This window comes from Ambystoma mexicanum, chromosome 3q (genome assembly GCF_040938575.1).
Source record: "Ambystoma mexicanum isolate Mex_15411 chromosome 3q, UKY_AmexF1_1, whole genome shotgun sequence".
NCBI lineage: Eukaryota > Metazoa > Chordata > Amphibia > Caudata > Ambystomatidae > Ambystoma > Ambystoma mexicanum.
In genome coordinates, this window is record NC_090926.1 from 1,288,702,771 (window position 1) to 1,288,724,981 (window position 22,211).

The 22,211-nt window shown below is 50.5% G+C and overlaps 1 protein-coding gene across 1 annotated transcript in view; it reads right to left on the reverse strand.

The window, feature by feature from the left end:
* The window catches only part of BRME1 (break repair meiotic recombinase recruitment factor 1), an 837,863-nt gene that overhangs the window by 722,952 nt on the left and 92,700 nt on the right, over positions 1–22,211 (reverse strand). The window lies entirely within an intron of this gene.

Below are 22,211 nucleotides of genomic sequence, written 5' to 3' on the forward strand. Positions count from 1 at the left end.
TGCTCCTTCCTGCAATGTATGCGAAAACAGTCCCTGTCCTGGGAAAACCGCCAAAGTGTTTTGGGCAGGAAATTCCATGTCTAGGTGTGTCTTATTTTTGTCAGCCATAGGACTCAATGTTAGTATTTTTGTATAAAAGGTATTGGATCTGTAATGTAAGCAGCTCACTTGGCCACTATCCTTCTGGTGGTGTGTCAGCCCTTTCGTGAAAGCCTTTTTCTTGATTGAATTAAATGATTGTCAAACCCACTTACTAGTGTGTTTATTGGAGAAATCCTCGGCCATTGGAATTAAGAAATCACACAATGTTGCTTGCGCTTCTCAGGTGTGGTTCCTTCACCAGCTTGCCAGTTTGGAGTGTGCAGATGTTCTTCCGTGATAAGTCCACTGGATTCATCACAACTGTATTGAAATAAAGGCTTCTTCACATTCTTGGCCCACGTGAGCTCCCTTAGCGACAGTCCCGCCAATTCTTAAGGATGCTTCTTTTGGCTATCATAAACCCCATGTTTGGAAATGATATTTTACACCCGTTTATGACCAGGTCTCAGACAACAGACAGGGCACTAGTGGGCGATCTTTCCAGCTGTACACTCTGATAGTGTGGCATAAACATGACCCCAAAATTCAAGCAGTTCGGGATAATCCTGCAGCATGTGCAGATAGCCTGCAGCCCCCCATTGTGGGCACTTGCTCTCCTGGTCAGGGTACATTTTCTTAAGGGCACCCGGTGTATAATGCAACATGTGTAACATTTTAAACTGTATTAGGTTGAATGTTGAATTTAATGATACTTGCTGGGTGAGAGCACACATTTTACTCCACATATTGGGCTGAATTTCCATGCCTAATTCTAACAGCATATTTGGTCTCAGATACTGGGGTTCTTGCTATGATCTTGTTATATAATATAAGGTGGCAAGAATCCTCCAACATCCATAGGAGTTACATATGAAAACTACAAGGTCATTTTCAGGTGGTTAAATCGGACAACACTCCCACCACTCTGACGCTGCTACCCTCAATCTATAGAACTGCAATATTTCTATAGGTGTCCCTTTAAGTTCTTCTCTCCATGTATGCAGTGTCAACAGTTGACCCTCAGGGAAAAGATCCCCCAAAGTATTATATGCTATCTTCCCCCAGTTACCACTAAGAGTAGGATCTCAGGTGGGTTGTAAGTGCAGAAACTTCCACAGCGGGAGCCATTCATAATATGGCTGCTGCACATCTATTTTCCGAAAAATAGAACGCCATGCAAACAAGGTGGTATGTACCGGGTATTATGGCCAATCATCCACATAAGCCGGTTGTAATATGAGAGTCTGCATGTCGGCTGTATCGGACGCTGCGCCTGCCAGCTTATCTTAAGTAGGGGCATCTATATCTCCGTACCAATAAGTAGCGAAGTGCGCCTGGGCTGCCATCCAGTACACTTCAAAGTGAGGACAAGCAAATCCACCCCTGCTGTACCAGAGGAGCTTATTCGCCCATTTCTTCCTGACTGCTCCTGCATGCCATAGGAATTGAGGCAGCATATTGTGCAAATTATTTAAAAAATCCCTGCCAGAAAGGGATGTTTCCAAATAGGTACAACCACTTGGAAAGAAGTATCTTCGTAACCAAGGCTCTCTGCTAGCGATAATGGGATCTTTGACCATCTATCTAGCTTTGATTTTGCATGTAACTACGGTTTATGAATATTATCAGCCATAAAGGAGTTCTTTTCTCGAGAGACTGCCCCACCCAGGTATTTAAATCCTTGTGGCGACAAATGTAGTGGATACCCGCCAAGCGGTCTAGTTGTGTTCGCAGTTCGGGGGAATATTTTGGATTTAGAAGGATTTATGGTAAGCCCAGAGAATTTCCCAAAGTATATTTTGGATCAGTCATGAAAACCAGATCTTGCAGCGCCTGATTTGAAACCCCATGTGAATCGGTCCATAATGTCCATTATAGGGCAAGATTTACACTGGGTCTTTGATTGATAACAACACGTCATCATCATATACTTAAATGATTTCCAGGGGCCCGCTATCCGGGTACCTCACCCGGATAGCTTGCTTTCACTCCGCTGTAAGGCCTGCATAATCGCCTTAAGTACAGCAAATTCCCTGGAGATGGACACCCCTCGAATAGAAACCTTCAAGACCTGCCATAGGGTACCCTGTGAAACCGTATTGTTATCATTATTCACAAAGATGTTGTGGATATCATCTTCTATATCAGTCATGAAAACCAGATCTTGCAGCGCCTGATTTGAAGCCCCATGTGAATCGGTCCATTATGTCCATTATGGGGTCAAGATTTACACTGGGGTCTTTGATTGATAACAACACGTCATCAGCATATACTTAAATGGTTCCCAGGGGCGCGCTATCCGGGTACCTCACCCTTTGTGGCACTGCCTGAGTTGATAAGCAAATAGGATAGGTGACAGGGGGCATCCTTAGCGAGTTCCCCTGCTCAATACGAACGGGCATGAGGTTACAGAGTTCACTCGAACCCGAGCAGTCGGGTTGGTGTACAGGCTCTATATATACTTAATCACAGAGGGCGCTAGAGAGCCATCCAAGATGGCCGCCTCCTAGAGAGCTCCGTGTGGCTCTCCATTAATCCTGCGACATCCTCACCTCTGCGGCATCCGATTCACCCAAATTTGCTACCGGGTGCGCTCGGGAGGCGCCACTGTTCACCCCGAGCCCATCATCCTCTCCAACGGCGGAGCGCCGGCCGAGATCCGGCCCGGGCGCCAAGGCCCGCGGACCACGCCAGCAGCAGGCCGAGAGCAGGCCAAGAGGGGGAGGAGCTGTCCGGGCACGAAACACAGAAGAAAGCGGTGTGCCACCCGGCGCCCAGAGTGAGCAGCGACCCGCTGGGTCAGAGAACGAGGCCACACCAAGAAACGGACGGACGTGCGCACGACAGCGCCAAGAGACACACGGTCTCCGTCCCCACAGCGGCCTGGCAGAAAATCCCGCAAGGAGCGCGAAGGACTACGCTACCCACGCCAGGCACGCAGGTAGGATCCCCATTCGGCGCTTTCACCAGACACTGAGAAAAGCTCAGGGGGCGCAACGTCGAACCCCTCACAGACTGCCTGCCCCGGCGCCCACCAGCAACGGCCACGCACGGCCTAACCGGCACATTGGCGACACAAAACAAAAGGGAGTCCCCCACCCCAAAACGGCAGACAACATCTGAAGAATATTCCCGCTGCCCCTTCATCCCAACACCGCACAAGCCCCATCACCTGGCGACGACTCCCCACTACAAGGCCTGATCAAGTTCCAGCTCGCGGTAGCAGGAGCGCCCGCCTAAAGCGACGGAGGTCACCCCCGCCACCAGACGCCACGAGTCCTCCTCCAAAATCGGGTACTCCAAACACGCGCAACACCAGCCATATAACCTATGAGAACCTGGCCCCACACTCAGCTGCTTCCAGTTTGACAAAGGTGGACATCGTAGGCCAATCTCACAAAACAGCGTAATACCCGCCAAAACCACGACGAAGGCATCGGACCCGTCACAAACGCACTCAACGCAGAAACAAGAGCGTAATGGGGAAAACAGATAAAACCCAAAAGAAGCTGAACTTCGAAGCAAGCCATAACAATAAACCTCCCAACGACGGGAGCAGAGCAGCGTCCCCAACGCCCGCTACTTCCAGGTCGGACGAGCATATACCAAGCTTCGACATTAGGGAAATCCTGATGGCCCTCAAGGCGGGAATTGGCGACCTAGGCAGCAAACTCGACAATCTCTCGTCTAAAGTGGACCAACTCCAACACAGACTCGACAAGCACGCCGACAGGCTAGACACCGTAGAACAACGGGTCTCCGACCTGGACGACGGCACGTCGGCCCTGACCACGCGAATCTCCACCCTGGAAACCCAAATGAAGGCAGTCTGCGCCAAAAATGAAGACTTAGAAGGGCGCTCAAGAAGAAATAACATCAGAATTATAGGAGTTAGGGAGAAACAACTTCAAGGGAAAATGGAGGACCATGTTGAATTGATCTGCACGACGCTCTTCGGGAAAGAACTCCTCTCCCAGCTGTTTGTAGTCGAACGTGCCCACAGAATCCCAAATTCAAGACCAGTCCCAGGCGCAAACCCACGGCCAATTATCGCAAAACTGTTAAACTACAAAGATCGCGATGCGATACTCAAAGCAGCCAGGGAAAAAGGGAACCTCCAGTACGACGGAGATCCGATTCAGTTCTTCCCAGACTTCTCTCCCAGCGTACAGACACAGAGACGCTCCTTTACCACCGTAAAGAGGAGACTGCAGGACAACCAAATACTTTACTCAATGCTATACCCGGCTAAGCTTCGCATTCAACATGATGGGAAAGCACTTTTCTTCCACACACCTGATGATGCCGACGACTACTTGGACCGTGCTGGCTGCAGACCTGCTCCAAACAATCCCAGGCCGCAGCGCGAAAACCAAAGGCGCAGAGAACCACCATAACTAATCGTCCCGGGCAGCTAAGAGAGATGAACTCGTACCTCCAGCGCATCCACGCAAGCCTTTACCGCAGAGAGACACTCCTAGTTCGCAGGAGAGCCACCCCTGACCCTCGGGAGGCACCTAGTGCCCCAAGCACAGCAACCCTCACTGTTTGTTGATGAAAGGGGAACATTGCGGGTCTGTTGGGGGTTGCCCGCGTGAGGGAGGGAAGTTACGTACACCACACCACCTCCAGTTGAGGTGTGCATCCTCACAATGGTTCAACAGTGAGGAGCGTCCAGGTTCCGCGCCATCTCCCCCACACCCCCCAACTGCACCAACGCCAGCACAACGCCCAGCCTCCGAACCCCCCGACTCCATCCAATCCGCCAGATCATCCCTAGCTACAATACCAGCAACCATGAGACATAAACGTCGAATCAACATAGACCCTAATCTATTCCATTCAATGTCATAACCTGGAACATAAGAGGAGGCAATGTCCCATCGAAGACCAGGAAAATCCTCCAATACCTCAGAAGACACGAAGTGGACATAGCCATGATTCAAGAAACACACTTGCTCCCAGGGAAGGACCGCCAGTGGGCCAAGAGTTGGGGATGCCACAGGTACTTCTCCTCTTACTCGTCATATTCCAGAGGGGTCGCGATTCTTATACACAAGAGGATCGGCTTCCGCCTTATCCACATATCCAAAGACTCCGAAGGGAGGGCAATCCTCGTAAGTGGCATCATAGAAGGCCAGAAAATCACCCTCGTCAACTCCTACGCACCAAACGTAGACGGCCCCGACAACTTTAGCTGGGTGCTATCCCATCTCTCGTCTCGAGACCCCGCAACCATAATCTGGGGTGGGGACATGAACACAGTACTGGACCCGGTGAAGGACAGATCCCACGCTAGCCCACATCCTCTGTCCAGAGCCTGCCTCCAAATAAAAGAAATATGCAAAGCATTCGACCAGAAAGATTCCTGGAGAGCATCTAATGGGAGAGCTGCGAGATTACACATTCCACTCCGTGCCGCCCAACTCGAGCTCCAGAATCGATTACCTTTTCACTTCAAGGAATGGCCCATGGACCAGCGGCTCATGCGATATCCTACCAAGAACTCTTTCGGACCACTCCCCGGTAACTCTCGTCCTCAACCCAGCTAAGCCCAAACCTCCCCTACTGAGGTGGCGCTTCAAAACAGGCTCCATGCGAGACGAGGTCTTCGCCTCGGAACTGAAAGAGGAGATCTCAATGTTTCTAGAAGCCAACACAGGGTCAGTTTCCTCAGCCGGCACGCTCTGGGAAACTCTAAAGTGCTACACCAGAGGGGTCTGCCATGCCAAAGAAAACGGCATCCTGAAGCTCATACGACGGGAGCTGGCAACCAGCGAGAAGAAGCTAAAGCAGCTAGAACTTCAAAGCACCAACACAAACAACCCAACAAGTTCAGTCGCTCTGAGAGAAGAGCTACAAAAATTCAGGAACGCTGCCGATCGCGAAGTGAAATTCCTAAACCGCGACAGATTGGTCAGGCAATACGGCGAAGGGCAAAAACCGGGCGCTCTTCTAGCAAACCTGGTCAGAGCCGACAATAAACTACCCCCGATAGAAGGGATCAGGACCAAACAGGGACAAATAGCCCACACCGACGAAGACATGGCAGAAGAATTCAGGCTTTTTTATCAAGATCTCTACAGCACTAGACACAACGGAGACCCGACCGCCGCAAGGGAGTACCTAGAGGACACTGAACTGTACTGGGTTGAACAGCCCCTGCGGGAACCACTAAACGAGCTAATCACACAAGAGGAGATTACTGCTGCCATAAAAGCCCTCCCGAACTCTAAAGCTCCCGGCCCTGACGGCTTAACCGGGGAATTTTACAAAGCCTTTGCACCCACCATCGCCCCCCTTCTGGCAGCAGTGTACGAAGAGTCGTTGGATAAAGGATCCCTCCCCCACTCCACCCGCGAAGCCAACATCATCCTCCTGCACAAACCAGGCAAACCATCAGAGGACTGTGCATCATACAGACCCATCTCCCTCCTCAACCTTGACAACAAGATACTAGCGAAGGTGCTTACCAACAGGCTCCTTCCACTGATGCCCACCCTGGTACTGGCAGACCAGGCGGGTTTCATACCGGGCCGTAATACAACCTTTGGCATCAGGAGGCTGTTCAGCGTCATCGAAGCACTCGATCCTTCAAGTCAAGCAATCGCAGTCCTCCTTGACGCCGAGAAGGCATTCGATTCAGTGGAATGGCCGTTCATGTTCACTGTACTCACCAGAATGGGGCTGGGCGCTCGCTTCATCAAACTTGTCTCTTTATTGTACAACAAACCACGCTCCAACATCATCGTAGGCACGGCAAAATCGGCTCCCATAGAGCTCCAACGGGGTACCAGACAGGGCTGCCCGCTCTCGGCACTCATCTTCGCCCTGGTAATGGAACCGCTGGCCTCCAACCTAAGGGAGCATAGACAACGAAGAGGGCTCGTGATTGGACCACACAAGCTCATTACATCCCTCTACGCAGACGACGTGGCACTGTTTATCCGAGATCCCGAAGAAAATCTAAACCCGGTCATGAGGGAAGTAATCAAGTTTGGAACAGCCTCCGGCCTGAAAGTCAATCCAGAAAAGTCCATTATATTCCCGTTGACCCCTGCTACCAAATCATTCATCGATGACTTTCAGCTCACATGGAAAATGTCCAAAGTCCGATACCTGGGGGTCCAAATGTCCCTGAATTACCACGAGGTGTTCCGTGACAACTACGAAGAGGTAGTTAAGTCTCTCCAGGATAAAGTGACGCGGTGGAAGTCCTTACCACTAACGCTCTGGGGGAGAGCTTCCCTAGTTAAGATGGTGATTCTGCCAAAATTGCTGTACCTATTCACCAACATCCCGATACTGCTACCCCAAACCTTCCTGAAAAAACTGAAGAGTATGGTCCTTGAGCTGCTCTGGGCAGGCAAACCAGCCAGAGTGGCACACGCAACACTGACACTCCCAGTGACGAGCGGTGGACTTGCCCTCCCAGACCTGGAGAAGTACTTCTGGGCAGCACAGGCACAATTCCTCAGCCATTGGTACACCACCCATACAATCAGGCCTCACGTGCAAGTGGAGCGAGCCCTGGCTTCACCAAACTTGTTAACAGCAGTCGTCTTCAGCCAAATTCCCGTTCCCAACCACACCATGAACGCAATGCTCGCAACGTACAAAGTCTGGAAGAGACTAGCTCAAATATACGGGGTACAATCACGATACTCTCCACTATTACCCGTAAAGTTTATCCGAGGGGTTCCACTGACATCTGAGAAAGTATTTCACCAGTGGGTTGACAAACTACAAATAAAGACCCTGGGAGACCTCTTCACGGAGGACGGCTTCATAACACCACAACAAGCAAAATTGAAAGGCGGCAACACCGCACTTGACGTATTTCTATACTTCAGGACCAGGTACACTTTACAAGCTCTCTTGCCAGACTTCCCCCAGCAACCCCCAACCTGGCAACTACTACACAATGTCATACAGGCGCAAGGCGAGGGCAGGCTGGTGTCGCAAATCTACAAATCCATCATCACGGATACGACACCTAACCTTACTCAGGCAAAGACCAGATGGGAGAAGTCCCTGCACCAAACTATTCCAGACGAGGACTGGACATACATCCTGAAACAAACACAGAAAATAGCTCTCAATTCTCGCCTCAAGCTAATTCATTTCAACTTCCTCCACCAGACCTATCACACACCAGCAAAAGCTAACAGACACCACCCTGAGGCGGCTGCGAACTGCGAGAGATGTGGGACGCAACCAGCAGACTGCGTCCACCTCGCATGGGAATGCCCCGAAATAACACCCTTCTGGACCCGAGTCTTAGAGACGACAGCAGCAATAGTGGGCGAAGAGATACAACCGAGCCACTACTCGGCTTGACAAATTCACTTTCAGCCCCGTCAAGGAAACTGGCAGGACTCCTGCTGACACTAGCCCGCAGGAGGGTGGCCATGGCCTGGGGTCGAGGCCCACCTCCAGCAATCCCCGCCTGGCGCAGGGACATTCTTTACTGCCAGGATGTGGAAACGGACTTTATTAAATCCCTACCCTTACATGCCCGCCCACCTGACATCTGGGGACCGCTAGTACAATTCCTGCTAAATGAAGCTGAGGAGACACCTGACATTCGAGCAGACACCTCTGGCGCAGGAACAAGCCAGCCGTGAAGACACAGAGCTAGCAGCATCGTCCACATGTCTCAAGTAACCAGAACAAGGCAGCACATCTATAGGAGTCACAAGACTGAGCGGGAGAGTACGGGGTAGGGAGAGGGGGGGGAGAGGCGGGACATGGCGCAGAGTTAAATCCACCCTAATGTGGGTGTGTAGTTGTTTTGTTTTTCGAAAAAAAACCAAAAATAAAGGTTTTAAAAAAAAAAAAATACTTAATCATGTGTTTCCCCATTCCGCATTTGTCCAGGATCATAAACAGGTACTGTCAAAACACCATGTCGAAGGCCTTTTGTGCAGCAAGCAATATAGCTACAGCCGAGACCTTTGTGGAGATTTGTGCCATAATGTTGAACAGTCTTTGTATATTCAGAGCTGTGGACCTACCTGGAATAAATCCTCCAAAATCTCGATGTATTATATGTGGCATTAGGGGAAGTAAAGGGATGGCGATAACTTTGCCATATATTTTCGTGTCTACGTTAATTAATGACAGCGGGCGGTACGACCCACATTCATTATCAAGGTGCCCTGGTTTGAGTAATACAATTATTACTGCCTCCCTCAATGACTCTGGGAGTGCTCTCGTACTCAAGGAGCTTTCTCCCAGACCTTCAGCAGATAGGGAGCCAGAACTCCATCATATAGAACTCTGTTGTTAGCCCATAAGGCCCCACCGCTTTATTTCTTTGAAGCTCTTTTATGACCCACATCATTTCATCACCAGTGAATGGGGTGTTAATTTGCAACCTAGCGCTGTCCGATAACCTAGTCAGTGGGACCCCTTTTCATAAAGCATGAATATCTGCTCTATACAGGGCTTAATAGAAGTCTCTAATTACCTCATTGATATCCTGGTCCGTGTATTTCGTTGCACCCTGACTATCCAATATGGAGGGCATCTGTAGAAGGTCTTCTCTGTTTTGATCAACCTTGCCAGTGATCTGCCTGCGTGCTCACACTCCCCAGATTATTTTGCAGCTATTGGTTTGGCGAAGTATCTCACCTCCCTGTTGATGTGCTCCTTAAACTGTTCTAAAGTGGATTGTATTTCTGCTAATGTGACTTTGCTAGGGCTGGCAGCATATTTATTCTCCAAGACCTGTAGCTTGCTTTCACTCTGCTGTAAGTCCTGCATAATCGCCTTAAGTACAGCAAATTCCCTGGAGATGGACACCCCTCGAATAGAAACCTTCAAGACCTGCCATAGCGTACCCTGTGAAACCGTATTGTTATCATTATTCACAAAGAAATTGTGGATATCATCTTCTATATCAGTCATGAAAATCAGATCTTGCAGCGCCTGATTTGAAGCCCCATGTGAATCGGTCACACTCTCTCACTCCCCAGTAAAATATTATTATGAGCGAGTGGTCTGAGTATGTGCGTGGTAATATATATCAGACATAGGGCCTCATTACACGTTGTGCGGTAAGGGATTAACGTTACCGGTAAGGGAATACTGGTAACGTTACATCCCCATGCCAATTACGACTCGGATTACCGCTATTAGCGGCACCGCTAACTACGGTGCCACTAATAGCGGTCAGTTCACGTGCGCGCGACCCTTCATCCCGTAAATAGCGCCATGCCGCTAATAGCCCACCATCACAAGCCATTCGGACATGCTAATAGCGTCATGGTAAAGCCCCAAAATCTCCTTACCGGCATGGCGCTAATACCAGCATCGCGAACCACCCGTTAAAAGAACAGAGCAGTGTTTCCACCTGCCACAGGTGGACACAATCAGCACAGGTGGAGGCAATGGAGGCAATGGAGACTGTGGCAGCACAAAAGGAGCACACCACACCCCTTCCCACACCAAGATGGTTCCAATACTAGCAGCATTACATGGGCTGGAATACATGATTGCAGTGCAGCAGCAACAACAACAACAGGCAGCACGCAGGAGGAGGAGGAGGAGGGAAAGACAGGCGCAGCAAGCACCACCAGGGCACCTAGTCATACCACAGAGGCAGCCACCAATCCCCAGGATCAGAGCCAGTCCATTTAACCTAACTCCTGAGCAGATACACACCCTCTACCGTCTGGACCGGGATACCATCACCAGCATCGTGGACATGATACATGACGACATAGTGAGCCTCATAGACATCAGAACTGCCACCCCTCCTCTACTGAAGGTGGTGACTGTGCTCCACTTCCTGGCCACCTACCAGCATACAGTGGGGCAGATGCATGGCATCTCACAACCAGTATTCTCACGCACGCTGAACCAGGTACTAGATGCCCTCCTGAAGCATGCACGTGAACACATATTCCTGCCCCGGACTGCCCAGGAGATTGCAAACACCAAAGTTGGCTTCTATTCACTGGCAGGCATCCCAAGTTGCATCGGGGCCATCGACTGCACCCATGTGGAATTGGTGGTCCCACATCACAATGAAGTAGTCTACCGAAATAGGAAGCAATTCCACTCCATCCATGTCCAAATGGTATGTGACGCTAACAATATAATCACACATTGTTGTGCCCGATTTCCCGGATCAACCCATGATTCCATGGTCCTGCGGAACTCAACCATACCACGCTACATGGAGCGGCAAGCTGGACAACGTTCGTGGCTACTCGGTGAGTAGCCGGTCAAGCACATGGCAGTGTGATTGGGTGCGGGGGGTGAGAGATACATACTCCAACTGGGTTTGTTTGGGGGGGGAGAGATACGTACTCCAAATGGGTGTTGACTGTCGTCCGTAGGAGAAATGGACATACAGATGTACCCCAATGTCCATCAGTGAAGGCCGCAATGTACCTGACAATAACCCACATGCAATGATAAGCTGCACAACATAGAGAACAATCCAGGTCAACGAATGCTACACATCCATCCACATCCACATTGCACACCATATAATACACAAATCAGCAACATGGCGGCAAGATGGTAATACAGAATTAGCGCAGCACAACATCAATACAGAAATGTGCCCTTGAATGCATGCAAAGGGATCACCCCTAGCCATAGCATTCAACCACACACCTATAGCACCGGTGAAGTGATTCTACACAGCATTGCAACATCGAAGTCAGAATGCCACCACACTAGCAGTGTGGTATCAAATTTGCCTGGGCCCAGGGACACCTAAAACCTGGCCTCACCCAGGACATGTCAATTGGTGTCGGAGCCATGATTTGGGCATGTCCACTTGCTCACCTTTACACATTGCAGTCACACAGATTGTCTGCATGCATGCTGCTAGTCGTGGATATTAATCACAATTGTGATCGGAGGGATATGGAGGGCATGAAAGGGAAGAGGCGAGAGGAGGGACCACAGGAGAGAGAGCACCCGGTCGAAGGAAGACCACCTGAGAGGGGGTACCAACTGACCAAGCTGCGAGGTCAGGAGAGCACAGTCCAGATAATTAACAGTCTTGGGACCCCGGAAGACAGCATTAAGAGAGACGTGGATGAAAGGACTACGGCTGACACTGCTTACATGAGTATAGGATGCGCGGGAAGAGTTTGTTCCAGTGAATGGAAAAACCGGAACAGAGGCGATTGGGCCGTCCTTCCCGGACAACCGCTGGCTTACCGGGGCGGGGTTCCGCTCCGAGTGCAGCATGGACCGTGGTATGCCGAACGCCTTCACAGGCAGACGCCGGCTTCCCACGCGGTTCCTTTCACAACACGGTCGAGGCCGTACCCAGTGACGCGGAAGGCAGAGACCCGCTTCCGAGTTCACCGACAACACTCACCTTCAGAAAGCGTCACAGAGTCCTCGAGGGTGCCAGACCTCTTCAAGACGGGGGTTCCTCGCGGGGACCCGGACTTGGCGGGCCGGGCAGGCAACTCTTCTTCAAACCAAGAGAAAGGGGGTGGGGCTTATGGGGATATTTATAGAGAACCAAGCCAAGTCTGTGCTGATTGGCTACCTGGACCCCAACCCCTATATAAGGTAAAAACAAATGATAGACTGTGTGTCTCTTTGCCATTCTCTTCTAGGTCTTCGAGAGAGAGAGAGCTGTGCCTGAGTCGCTGTGGGCTTACGAGGACTAGCTGCAAGGTGGAGAAGCCACATCCATATTCCAAGAAAAAGAAGAAGCATTCTTGAAATTTTTGTTCCTTTTTGAATTCCTGTATCCTGGATAAAGGTTTTACTTAAGTTCCACTCCTGGCTGCCTGTCCCTCATTCACAACAATGCAAAGTCGATTTGTCTGATATGTACAGGCCACTCCAGAGGTGACCAGTAACAGGTCCCCATTCTTCCCCCATACAGGCGATGCTGGCTATCCACTGAAGAGGTGGCTCCTTACCCCTGTACGGAACCCACAGAACCGGCACGAAGAGGACTACAATCGTGCACATAACCGTACCCGCGTCGTGATAGAGCAGACATTTGGCCTTTTGAAGACACGGTTTAGGTGCATTAGCAGGTCTGGTGGCACTCTCCTGTACGGCCATGAGAAGGTGGCCAAGATCACCATGGCATGTGTCATGCTGCCCAATATGTGTATCAGACGGAATGTGCCACTGCCCCCTGACGTTGAAATACAAGCACCTGATGAGGATGATGATGGTGATGAGGACAGAGATGACGGGGATGCAGGTCATGCAAGAGGCGATGGCCAGGAGGGACGTGATGTGAGACAGCATCTGATCAACCAAATATTCTGAGTAACATGGTTTCACTCTGTAGGATGGATATGGGTAGTAATGCACTGGTGTCTGTGTTGAAGCGCACTATGGACCCTGTCACCAATAAAGTACACATACACAATGAAGAAGTCCAAGCCTGTGTTTTGAGTAATCACCAGTGTATTAAGGAATATTAAGATGTAAAAGTGCATGTCCCCAACTATTCCACCACCCTTCCCCCCTCCCCCCACAACAGTCCCGAAACACCCTTCCTCACTTGCCCACAAAAGTCCCGAAACACCCTTACCCCCTCCCCCCACAACAGTCCCGAAACACCCTTTACCCCCTCCCCCTGACAACAACCCCTTATGTGTCTTGCACAATGTTGTTGTCCTGCTGCACACGTGGAAGGTTGAGGCTGCAGTCCCTATTCCCCATTGCCACCACCAGCATTAGGAGGCTGGGTTGACATGCGCCTCGTGGTGCGCGTGGAGCGGCGGAGGGGGCTTGTCTGCCTCGAACTAGCAGATGATGAGGTGGCTGTCTGCCCCTGTGGTGGTGGTGGTGGGAACTGGCGGTCCATCGCGTCCGCTATACGTGTGAGGACCTGCCTGAGTTGGCCAATCTCCACGCACAGCCTGTTGGGACAGGCTTCAATCGCCTCCCTCGAGTGCCTGACAGTCTCTGTTATCTCCCCCCCGAGACGGGCAGCTTCTTCCAAATGCTGCCCAACCAGCACAGTAATGTCCTCCTGGTGCTGCCTGATGCTGGGCAGGTAAAGGGCACTGTGGCGTGCTCGTGGTGTGGCTGCTGCACCTTCCTCTGCATCCAGGACATCTGGTGAAGCCACCGGGTGGCTACTGCACCCTCCCGTGTTGTCCTCGCCAGACTGGCCATGGACACTGGCGTTTGCTGTGGAGTTGCCTCTGGGGTTCCTGGGGGGGTTGGGGTGTGCATTTCCATGGAGAACTCTATCGGGTCCTCTACATCTGAGAGCGGTGCTGTAGCTGCCTCCTCACCTGTAGAACATGTGGCAGCGGAGGGTGGGCCCTCCGTGGCTGGAATCTGTGGTGGGGGGTTCACATCTGAAGGTGTGGCAGTTGTTGCTGGTGTGGACTGCGGTATGATAGCAGTGGCGCTCTGACGATGTTTGGCACTCTGCATGGGAACACTTCGCCCTTTGCCCCTTGATGTAGTGGGGGTGTCCCGTGTGTCCTGTGGCCTGGGTTTTTTCTTGGCAGGAGGTGCCTGAGTCGCAGTGCCAGGTTCTTCACTGACTGTATGTGAGCCTGTGCGGGACAAAGAGGGGGATGGCATTGGTGATGTTTCAATGTACTTCATGCAGAATACGTTAATCATGCTGTTGTGTGCATTGGGACTTCATTGGTAGGGATGCAGGTGATGGGTCTGTTGAGTGGGTCATCCATGCATGGTTCTGTGTGGCACTTGTCTGTGGTGATGCGTGCATGTGTGTGTGTTTGGGTTCGACACCGACATGGCGAGGGTTGTATGCATGTATGGATGTTGGCGCATCAATGAGGTGAATCTGGGCTCACATTTGGGGGGGACCTCAACATTCACAGTCCATAGTTTCATGTGTACACTCACCTCCATCTGATGTAGTGGCCACACCATGCTCCATGCTCCCGACTCCCTCGATTGATTTAACACCAATCGTGTTGGCGCAGGTCTCCTCCCACTCCTTCAATTTTATTGGCGATTCGGCTCCACCTCCTGTGGCCATGGCCATGTTGCGGTTTGCAGACAGTATGCTGCGGACCCGGAGGTGGAGATCGTCCCACCGCTTTCTGCACTCCCGGACAGTGCGGGTGGTGGTGCACACCGCACTCACTTTCAGGGCAACCTCTGCCCAGATAACCTTCTTCCGGATCAGTGTCTCCCGCCGCATGTCGTTGGAAAATACCACGTCGGCATTCGCTGCAAGGGTCTCAGTGAGCATTGTTAGCTCCTCGTTGGTGAACTTCTCCTTGCGCTGGCGGTCGGTTGTTTTTTTTATGGCCTTAGGCATGGCGAAGGAATCCTTGTGGCTTTGGAATGGCACAGTTCTCGAAACAGGTCCAGGGGGCAGAGGATGGCAATGGATTGTGTTTCTAAAGATAGCCGCCGTGCTCTTTCCCGTTCCTGTGCGATGACACTATTTCCGGTTCCGCTATTTAACGGTGACCGCTAATTGCGATGGCCGCTATTAGCGGTGACCGCTGTTTGCATGTTGCGGGAGGTCGGAAGTGCTATCACTGCTTTCATCGGTGCCGCTAAGGGTCTTTTTGGGGTCTTTAGCGGCATGGTGGTAGGGTCATTACCGGCATGGCGCAATGGCCGTGTCCGCATACTCGTAATGGTACGCTATTAGTGGCCTCCTGCCAAGGCGGACATGTTAATAGCGCCATTCCGGTAAATGTCGATTTTTACCGCACAACGTGTAATGAGGCCCATAGTCCCTTTCCCCATTAGACCTTGTGAGATTAGGAAGAGTTCAATTCTGGACAACATATCGTGCACTGTAGAGTAGTACGTATAGGCTCTCGGCAGAGGGTGTAACAGTCTTCAGGCACCGCTCAACTCCAATCTAGCCATTTGACATATAATGCTATGGGCTACTTTAGTGGGTAGTGTGGCCACTTTCCCTGTTCTATCAAAATGTTGGTCCAGTATTGTATTCATATCACCCCCCATATAATAAAAGTAATTGGGTGCACTTCCAATATGTCTGCAATGGCTTCGTAGAACTCTGGGTCATCTGGGTTGGGGCCATTAGACCTTGTGAGCTTAGGAAGAGTTCAATTCTGGACAACATATCGTGCACTGTAGAGTAGTACGTATAGGCTCTCGGCAGAGGGTGTAACAGTCTTCAGGCACCGCTCAACTCCAATCTAGCCATTTGACATATAATGCTATGGGCTACTTTAGTGGGTAGTGTGGCCACTTTCCCTGTTCTATCAAAATGTTGGTCCAGTATTGTATTCATATCACCCCCCATATAATAAAAGTAATTGGGTGCACTTCCAATATGTCTGCAATGGCTTCGTAGAACTCTGGGTCATCTGGGTTGGGGCCGTATGTATTTACTAGTAGCACTTCTGTATTTGCCAAGTAGTAATGTATTATCACATACCGGCCTGCTGGATCTATATGCAAGTGTAGTAGTTGGAACTTAAGAGTTGTATGTATTACAGTGAGTTTCCACTAGACTGCGTGGAGTAGTTTGTATAAAATCGGTCTGGACCCCATGCTATAGCATTAGCAAGGTTTGTCCCATTCACAGCTTGTGTCTCCTGAAGGAAGAGGATTGTAGGAGCATGTCTGTTAATGTAGGCCAACATGTTTCTGGATTTAGAGTGGTTACCCAAACCTCACACATTCCAGCTAAATATCCTAATGTGTCACATTTGCCCAGTGTACATACGCTGCTAGCATAGGTATTCTTGGTACCTTGTGCACCCATAACATTACTGTGGCACCCGTGATATAGTGTTGTGTCTTTACCAAGAACCTTTCCCTCTTTTCTTAGCATAACATTCCCTGACAATACCACCCACCGCCCCCACCCTTCAAGCCCCTCACAATCCGCATTAACTCAACACAATCCCCAACCCAAAACACTTTACTTCAGATTCCTCAGCAGTCCCCGTCTCCGGTCAGCAGCCTTTCGAGGACTGACTTCCAGGGAGCTTTGCTGAAGGTTAGCTGGTGCACGATGTTCCGTCGTATCTCGGGAAGAGGTCTCCTAGCCAGGTCCTCTCTTGGATCAGTTCTTGGAGACACAACAGCTTTTGGATTGTGTCAAAGGAAAGCAGCAGCAAAGCCTTCTTCTTTCAGCTGGGCTTCAAGGTAAGCATCAACTTTCGACTTCAGCTTCTGAACAATTCCAGTAAGTAAGAGGTCTCCAGATATACTGTTCTGTCTCTCATTCACACTGCTGAGGCAGGCCCAGGCAGCCAATCATTCAGAAGGGCATTTAGCAGGCAGACAGCCAATCAGGCTCACAGTGCATTCAGGCCATTCTTCTCCATCCAGACACTCACAACAAAGAATGTGGATTGGGACAAACACCCAGCCATTCAGTACCCCATTCCACACTGCATTCATACCCGTTTTGTGCAGGGCTGTCTCAGTCATTGTGTCACACACCAGAAACCAGACATCCATAACATGAAATGTATATTGGTCACACACTCCATTCACCCAGGTCCCACCGCAAGGGTGTACCCACAACATACAGTCATTGGGAAGGCTCCAGCCAGTCTGTCCTGGACTTCCCCACAATACCATATATGGAACTTTCACCCACCAGCCAGTCAGGGGAAGGGATAGAGTCAGGAATTCCCTGTGCCCCGGGTAGAGTGTGCTATAGGCGTGAAAGGTAGATCTCTCTTGGCAAGAGTGTAACACAGTGTGATGCAGTTTACGATCCACTGGGAAATAGCTGATTTAGAGAGAGGGTACACTTCTCTACCATCTGCCACTGAAATGGAGAACCGGTTTGTTTTTCTTAGTGGTTTTGTTTTTTCCAAATAGTAGATAACTGCTCTCCTTACATCCAGTGTGTGGAGGCTTCTTTCTGCCACGTTAGTGGGGTTCTGGAAAAAGGTGGGTAGTTCTATGGACTGGTTTACATGGAACTTTGAGATAAATTTGGGTGCAAAGCGAGGTTGTGCGCGCAAAACCACTTTGTGAATCGTGGCAAATAGGTCCTAAACTGAGAGGCCCTGCAGTTCACTAACTCTCCTAATAAAAGTACCACCACCAGGAAGGCGGTCTTGTAGGTGAGTGCTTTAAGGCTAGCCTTGTGCATTGGGGGGGGTCCCATTAGTCTAGTAAGAACAGCATTCAGGTCCCACCCGGGAGCTGGGTTGGAGATAGGAGGAGAAAGTCTCTTTACCCCTTCCATAAAGGCTTTCGATTACAGGAATTCCTCCATGAAGCCTTGCTCTGGGACGTGGTGTATGCTGAAAACGCGGCATCCCCCTGTCCTCTTTGTGTTGCTGCTGTACATAGCTGGGTTTTCATCACGGGGGTCGGTGGTCATAGTGGGGGTTCTTATAAGTCATCAACTGTACCCCTCTATAACGTGCCTAGGAAAATAAGACCGTGCAGTCTGGGTTGGGTTGGGCCGGGATTTAAATGTGTCCAGGCGCCGATGAAAAGTGAGCCACAGACAGACTTTTGGAGTGCTATTTACATAGGGGGGCGTTGTGACATATTGTGCATTTTAAAGTATATTTAAACAGACCCGTTTTGGCCCCCAAAATAACTGCCCAACAGTAAAATGCTAAGCCAGCGCTTTTGGGCATTTATTGACGAATAGGCCAATTTGAGCCCCTGAAGACAGGTTTGGCGCCAAAAGTGCTGTACCACAAGTAGTGGTGCCTGCATTGGCCCATTGATACTGGTCTAGCCAGTGGCCACTGAGCTCGCAAAGGCAGCCCTTATCCCCACGATTTACCCCAGATAATAGTGGTGCCCACGGATAGATAGCAGTGGCCCTGAGACCCTGCAGTGTGCCAGTACGGACAGTTTGAAACTGCATTCAGGCAAGGCCTTCCCTAAGAGCAGGTGTCAGAAAAACCATTTACTTGGGCAGCAACAGCTGTGTTTTCACATTATGATTCTTCTGTAAATAACTTGAAATACAATGTAATGAAACTAGCTTAATTTATATAGCAATTATTTATTCATATTGAGGAGGGGTTTTGTCGCACAACAGAGGTGTAGTTTGGAAGTGATGTGAGCCAGTGGGGGGAGGAGGGGCACATTCTGATCAATGATGCTTCCCGCATGGGGTGTAATGAGGTGTAAGACCGGCCCTGCATGGGGCTAATCTCTCAATTTAAGCGTTACGAACAGACACACTGGAAGTCACACAGGGATCGATGAAGACGACCCCAGACAGGACTGCACCTCTGAAACCAAGGAGGTGAAGCCTACCCATGGGCTGGAACCACTGACATGAACGTCCATTGAATATCAGATGGTGGCAGCTAGCAGCTGTGGGAAGGACCCAGGACGAGAGGCTTAACATCAGCAAGTTAGTCGGGCTGTGGAAACAATGAGACACCTTTTGAGTCGGATCCTGGATGTGAGAACAGTCCCTCCATCCTCCCAGGGCCTTGATGCACCCCAATACCCCAGCACCAACCTAGGTAGGCAAAAGTCACCACTGACTGGAAAAGGGGCAAGGTTGCAGGCTGAATGTTCTTCCAGCGGGGAGGAACAGAGGGTGCTGGAATGGAAGGGAAAAGGGAAAGCAGAAGAGAGATACAAGACGTCGTTAGCTAGAGAAGGACTGAGCTTCCAGACACCCTCATGCAGACTACTGGGTGACTAGTACTTAAGTAGGGCGGAAACCTAGCTAAGACAATGAAACCCATATATTTGCAGACAGATACTCACAAATAAAGGACAGTTGAAGAATTAGCACCCTACATCAGCAGCATGCAAAGGGCCCAGGAGGGCCCAGGAGGAGATGAGCAGAGTGGGGAAAGAAAGGTGTATCGGGGCAGCAGAGGTGTAAGCCAGAAGCAGCTGTTGGCAAGGTTGGAAATTTAGAAGGGCAAATAAACCACCGAAATGGTGGCTTCGTATGCCAGGAGCAGCCGCCAAACATTCAAGTAAGGCAGGAAGCAGAATAGGGAGAAGTAGCGGGCTGGCGGTTCTGGAGCGGCCATTGATGCAGAGGGAAGTGGAGGGCTGTTGATGCTAGAAAGGCAGCCTTGAATGCCAGGAGCAGCCACCAAACATGCAAGTGAGGCAGGAAGCAAAGTAGAGAGAAGAAGCGGGCTGGCGGTTCTGGAGCAGCCACCAATACAGAGGGAAGTGGAGGGCTGTTGATACTAGAAAGGCAGCCTTGAATGGCAGGAGCAGCCGCCAAACATGCAAGTGAGGCAGGAAGCAGAGTAGGGAGAAGCAGCCAGCTGGTGTTTCTAGAGCAGCCACCGATGCAGAGGGAAGTGGAGGGCTGTTGATACTAGAAAGGCAGCCTTGAATGCCAGAAGCAGCTGCCAAGCATGCAAGTGAGGCAGGAAGCAGAGTAGGGAGAAGCAGCTGGCTGGCGTTTCTGGAGCAGCCACTGATGCAGAGGGAAGTGGAGGGCTGTTGATACTAGAAAGGCAGCCTTGAATGGCAGGAGCAGCCGCCAAACATGCAAGTGAGGCAGGAAGCAGAGTAGGGAGAAGCAGCGGGCTGGCGTTTCTGGAGCAGCCACTGATGCAGAGGGAAGTGGAGGGCTGTTGATGCTAGAAAGGCAGCCTTGAATGCCAGGAGCAGCCGCCAAACATGCAAGTGAGGCAGGAAGCAGAGTAGGGAGAAGCAGTGGGCTGGTGTTTCTGGAGCGGCCACTGATGCAGAGGGAAATGGAGGGATGTTGATGCTAGAAAGGCAGCCTTGAATGCCAGGAGCAGCCGCCAAACATGCAAGTGAGGCAGGAAGCAGAGTAGGAAGAAGCAGCGGGCTGGCGTTTCTGGAGCGGCCATTGATGCAGAGGGAAATGGAGGGATGTTGATGCTAGAAAGGCAGCCTTGAATGCCAGGAGCAGCCGCCAAACATGCAAGTGAGGCAGGAAGCAGAGTAGGGAGAAGCAGCGGGCTGGCATTTCTGGAGCAGCTACTGATGCAGAGGGAAGTGGAGGGCTGTTTATACTAGAAAGGCAGCCTTGAATGCCAGGAGCAGCTGCCAAACATGCAAGTGAGGCAGGAAGCAGAGTAGGGAGAAACAGCGGGCTGGCATTTCTGGAGCGGCCATTGATGCAGAGGGAAGTGGAGGGATGTTGATGCTAGAAAGGCAGCCTTGAATGCCAGGAGCAGCCACCAAACATGCAAGTGAGGCAGGAATCAGAGTAGGGAGAAGCAGCGGGCTGGCGTTTGTGGAGCAGCCACTGATCCAGAGGGAAGTGGAGGGATGTTGATTGTAGAAAGGCAGCCTTGAATGCCAGGAGCAGCCACCAAACATGCAAGTGAGGCAGGAAGCAGAGTAGGGAGAAGCATCGGGCTGGCGTTTCTGGAGCAGCCACTGATGCAGAGGGAAGTGGAGGGATGTTGATGCTAGAAAGGCAGCCTTGAATGCCAGGAGCAGCCGCCTTACTAAGGGGAAGCACAGGAGAACAGCGCAGCAGTCCTTTGCTGTGGAGCCCAGATGACAGGAACAAGCGTGTTGCAAGATACGCGGCACACGTCAGTATATCCCTGGCCATGGGGCCGCTCGCAGGCCAATAAGCCAGTGGCATCTGACAGTAAGGGGACAAAAAGTTGATTCCTTGGGGTAGCGTCTATTATAGCGAAAACTGTCATAGCCAGGACATAGTATGACCCAATCCCTAGACCTGACAAGTTACTGAAAGATTCGATAGTCGAGTGTGAGGTACGGGAAACTGTTTGGTTAGAGAATAGTACGCCAAAAGATATATAGGTGGAGTTATAGCATCATAACATTGGCCAGTATCCAACATAGGTACTTACTGTTTAAGAATTTCAGTTCTGAGCTTACAAATTGTAGAACCTCGCTGACAAATGTTTTCAAACGCAGACGTTGAATGTGGTGATATAATTAAATTGTGTGCTGTTCGAAAATCCTTTGAACATTAACAGGATATGTAATGTATGCTGTCACCAAAGAGTATATTTAACCTGGTTATCCATGAAGTTAACATCATTCTGGAGCTTTGTTTGTTCGTTCATTTGTTACATTTTTTCTTTAATTGAATAAATAAAGTTTTTTTTTTAAATGATGGCCTATGGTAGACACAATGATTGCAAGACAGACTGATGGGGAATATAATAGGCCATTTCTTATGGACACCAAACAGGGCCTGCAATTCTGCTTCTCTGCAACCCCTCCTTAGAAAACATCACTTTCAGGTAGTCCTAGAGTTTACAGTAGTACAGAGT